Source organism: Astatotilapia calliptera, chromosome 6 (assembly GCF_964374335.1).
Source record: "Astatotilapia calliptera chromosome 6, fAstCal68.1, whole genome shotgun sequence".
NCBI classification, from domain to species: domain Eukaryota; kingdom Metazoa; phylum Chordata; class Actinopteri; order Cichliformes; family Cichlidae; genus Astatotilapia; species Astatotilapia calliptera.
Genome location: NC_137427.1, coordinates 28734074 through 28738945, shown reverse-complemented (window position 1 = coordinate 28738945; position 4872 = coordinate 28734074). Strand labels below are relative to the sequence as shown.

The 4872-nt window shown below is 39.1% G+C and overlaps 1 long non-coding RNA gene across 1 annotated transcript; it reads left to right on the top strand.

Annotated features, from left to right (window-relative positions):
* The first annotated feature begins 787 nt into the window (after nt 1-787).
* Nucleotides 788-2078, top strand: LOC113023317 (uncharacterized). Its single transcript, XR_013909731.1, has 3 exons — nt 788-926; nt 1234-1318; nt 1738-2078. It is a non-coding gene; the product is annotated as an uncharacterized LOC113023317 (long non-coding RNA).
* Nucleotides 2079-4872: the final 2794 nt, after the last annotated feature.

Sequence of the window (4872 nt, the reverse complement as noted above, 5' to 3'; positions counted from 1 at the left end):
ACGTCTAGTGGACATAACACACCTTTACCAAATTGCTTTTTTAATCACAGTAATCACAGAAATGTTCAGTGTGCTCATTTAGACCCTGAAAGACATTTTCTTTGTTTTTCCTTGAAACCTTGGTACACCCATTGATACAGCTGTGCTCCCATCGCCACGTCGTGGTATATTTATACCATATATAGTATTTGTAAGAAAAATGGAGGATTATAACTGTAACTGCAGGAAGAAAAGGTAAGATGTGATGCACAAATTCGTAAAGGATACTAAAGGGCTGCAGACGTACATGCGTACACAGTCTAAGTACAGCAAAACATTTTTGGTCATTTTCTGTCGATCTGAATTTCTACCTTAATCATCTGAACACAAGTAGAGCAGCTGAGTAGGCAGAGGATGCACCTGCCACAGGGTCCACTCTGGTTCCAGCCAAACAGCAGCTTTTTAGGGTAATTTAACTGTCTGACTACATGCAGAGTTTTACACTGCTGCTCAGTCAGATGCAGCGTTGCAAAGGGATGAAGTTACATTGGTGTGTTTCTGAATTGATCTATTTGGTAAAAGGGAGAGAAAGTAGCTGAAGCAGGAGAATTCAAAGTGCAATGAGGTAGTAAAGTTTGAACATGATATCAACCAAAATACCAGCTAAGGCATTGTTCTTTTTTCAGTTATTGGGCTTTTTAGGCTTTGTGATTGTAGTGAAGTAGATTTTGGGGTAGGATTTTACGCGATGTCCAGGAATGCAGCACTAACATCCACACCTTCCCAGCTGATAATTTGCGGGCTTATAAGAAACAGCTGCGCTTCACTACCACATGGAGGCATTTGGCAGTCTTTTCCCATCCAAGGTGGCTGAGAGCGTCAGGCAGATAAGCACTGCAGCTCTCCTCAGGAAAGCTGCTCATTTTAGTATTGCCCTTTAGATAGTGGTAAGTGGGACCCTTGTGTTTGTCTTAATGTGGCATGTAGTAGGGTGGACCTTGATGCTGTTTCCCTCTTTTGTTACAGGATTGTGCCATACTGCTGCTGTCTTGTGCTGTTTTGTTTTGGCCTGTTGTCATTTTACAAACGTTTTTGGACTGGCCTTGACTGACTCCTGGTTTTATGGTCTTTTACTCGGAATTGTTTTATATATTTTAATCTTGCTTTTATAAAGAACTGTAACTTGGGGTGCATTTCTTTTACTAATTTGTTTAATGTCTTGGGCTGTTCTTTTCTTGTGTTTTGTTGCTTTAGTGGAGGTGCGGCCGCTTGTTGAAGGGCTAGGCATTTGAGGTGGAATCCCCTCCCCGATGCATGAGAGTGTACACACCGGGCACAGGTAGATTGCACCATTTAGATTTCAGTGTGAGTGACAGTGAGGTTTGCAGTGGAACTACATGGGTGACTAATTGGTGGCACCCTTGGGCACTCAAGTGGCCGGTCTCCACTAATTTGTTTAGTTATTTTATTGAGCTGTTATTGTTCTAGGGTAACATCGTGGCAGCGAGCCTGGTCATTTTAACCATTGTTTGTTAATAAAGTGTTTTAATTAACCATCTCGCAGCCCTGCTACCTTAAGAACTTTTCTGATTTTACAGTTCTATGCTTTTAGCAGTTTTTCTTAATAAATTTTGATTTGTAAAACTGATCTGCCTCACCTCTGCTGTTAATAACAAGCCTGTGGGCTTTGTTAGCTAGTGTAATGTCTACGTTGGCTATAAAAATCTTTCCTGGGATGTACCTCTTCTTCCCCCCCAGGTGGTGTAGTCAACATCCCTTAGTCACCTTCGTTGTTTATCCCTCATTTGTGCCACCACATTATCAAGGGACATGTCAGAGTTGACAGGAAGCTAGATTAGAGAGCAGGAGGAAGACAAGCAGGGAAAAAGGCCTCAGCAATAAAACAAGATATGGGTTGCCTGCTCGCCCCGAACTGAGTTTTATGTACCTGTTCTCAGAACTTTGTATTAACACGTTAATTTACAATATAAAGCACTTTGACTCCACTGTTGTTGTTACAGTTGCTACATTGCTATATAAAATGAATTTAATTGTATTTAATAACTTTATGTAAACAACATTAAATTAAATATATATTGTGTTGCTTTCTTTCTGTCTTGTCTAATTAAAGAGTCAAAAAACCCAAACGTTACTCATAAAACAGGTTAAATTGTTGGAAAAAATATCCTGTTTTAGTTGCTTTCTGTTGTCTCAAACACACACCCTATTACCAATGAGTGAAGTGCACAGCCTTAAAAGATATCCTGTGATCAAATCAAATGACCTTTAGCCTTTAACTATAACTTACCCTGTAATTAAGTGACATTATCCTACCCGATCTATACTGGTCCTGTGTGGACACCCACCTGCCTTACTTAGAACTTGCTCCGCCTACAAAGGACTGAGCAGGTTAACCAGTCTCACTTCATTTTAGTGTCTTTTCTCCCATGACCTCTGACTGTACCAAACCACTTTAGCATCTTTGCAGTCTGACCTCCATCAATATCCAACTCACCCTATTGAGTGAATCGCATGGCCTCGCAGTACCAGTGTCAGGCAACAGTGAATTGCTGAAGGGATAAAACTGGCCACAGACAAGTCAGTATTGTAAGGTCGTTGCAGTAGTATTATTGTCCGGAGACAGTTAACTGGAATCCTGTCATTCCGGAGCTGCGAGATTACAGCCAGTGATATCTTTGACCTCTAGCAAGTCTCCTCATGGGTACCGCCCTTTAATAGTTAAGCCAGGCTGAGGGAATTGGTGCGTGTGTGTGTGAGAGAGTGTGTGAGCGTGCTGCACGAGATGACCTCTCCCGCTGCATCCTTGGGTAGCTCTGCTTGAAGCTGAGACTAATTTCCATTCTATAAATCCTCTCATCTGAAGGATGCATCTAATGCGATCGCAGACTAGAGAAATGCAATGAATGTAAAATGCAATCCCCAATTTCTTGCACATTTTCCCAGGATAACGAGCTGACATTGATCTGCTCTTTTATTTTTGCCTTTCAACCTAATTTGGTATTATTAGTCTTCAACAATCAGGTATTCACTAACGTGCCATGGTCCCATAGTTTTGAGTTTTGTAGGTTTATGGGTTTCTTTTGGGTTTTGTGAAAGGATTATGTTGTAGCTCTATATTGTTTATGGTTTCTGTTTATCGTATCATTCTGGTGGTTTTTAGTCTTTGTTATCTGTGCCTTTAGTTCCTTGCTTAGCATGCTTAGCTTAGATGTTCATTGTTTGCTACTTCCTGTCTTGTTATCCCTGATCTCTTCTTGCTGCATCTTCCATCTGTTTTCCCCTAGCCTCATTACCTTGTATATTTATTGACTTGACACTCTCTTCGCCCTTTGTCGTGTTCGCTCATTTTGCTCCATATATCTTCGTTCCGTGTTTCCTTGTATTTACTTTTCCTGTTTCCTGTTTTTGTGTTAGTAGCAATACACCTGTTCTTTGAGTTAACACTGTTTCCCAGAGTCTTGCGTTTGCGTCAACAACCTGCAAATCGTGACAAAACTAGAGGCCACTCAGCTCTGTCAAAGCATTGCATTTGCCATATGTTAAAGTAGAACACACTGGGGTGTAGTAAATATGAGGATGTCTTGTTGTTTCCAAGTTTAGCACATAAAATTAAACTTCAACTATAAAACGTGATGTTGAATCAGCAACTGTTTAGCCAGACATCCTTTTCATTTTTAATTTTCTTGGTTTAAAATTGACCATTTACCTTTAATCCACATGAAGCTTGTGAGGCTTTTGTCTTTGAGAATAGTTATTTTTAAAGTGTGTGAAGGTGGATTGAACTCAGAAATATCTTCTTCATGGTTAACACTATTTTCATTAGTATGTAAGAAAGATGTGCACGTTCATTTAAAACATGTCAGAGACATACAACGTGCTTTGAAAGCGAACATATCTCAGGGGAAATATCGCTCTCAAACAACCCAGCGCATACTGGGAAGCCTGTGAATGTACTGGTACCATTTGGTATAAATGCATCTATAATACCCTGTTGTAAATGTTGTCAATAAGACAACATGAAAAAGTTGGAGACGTGGGAAGTTCTGTCGAGCTTATATACTTAAATGTTTTTAGTTAATATTTGAAAAAAAAAAGAAGAACGTGTTGATTTTATTAAATTTCATTGCCATAATCTGTTGGAGTTAACTGCTGCCTGAAATCAAGCATTGTTTCAAAAAATAGGTTTTTACATTAGCAAATCAGCCTTGGACGAGTGGAGAACTTCAAACCTTGGTTGTGCCTCTCTTAGAAAAAGTAAAGCTCTCTGCCTGAAGCTAATTTCAAAGTAATAATATGTTGCAGTGTCTGAGAGGTTCCTGGTGCCAAACACACTGTGCAGCCTTCATCAAGAGATAATAGAAATGATTCGACTCTTCTACTCTATTCTAGTGATGTGTGAACATTTGCTATTCAAGATATTCCTCAAACCATCCTATCATTTTTAAATGTAATAATAAAATAATCACTTCAAAAACTTTTTGTTTACTTCACATTTTGGCTTTTTCTGCTCTCAAGAAAACAAAGACTTAAAAAGACTTTGAAACTAACATATATGATAGTTGAAGGGTCTCAACGAAAGGCCTCAAGCGAGAAATGCCAGGAGAAAAGCCAGTCAGGGATTTTAATAACAACCACATGACACCAAACTTCTTAAAAATGAACAAAAAATGTTGCATTTGAGGAAATCACTGTTATTATGCCAACAAATTGTCTTTCTCAGAATGGACCTTATAATCCCCTTTGAGATATGAGCCGTGAACTGAAGCACTTTGATTTGAGTTTGCCCCGTTGATTTGTCTCATTACTGAAATTACTTTAATTATTGTATATATCTTTGAATTCTCTATTTCACTGTAATAAAAGGACATAACT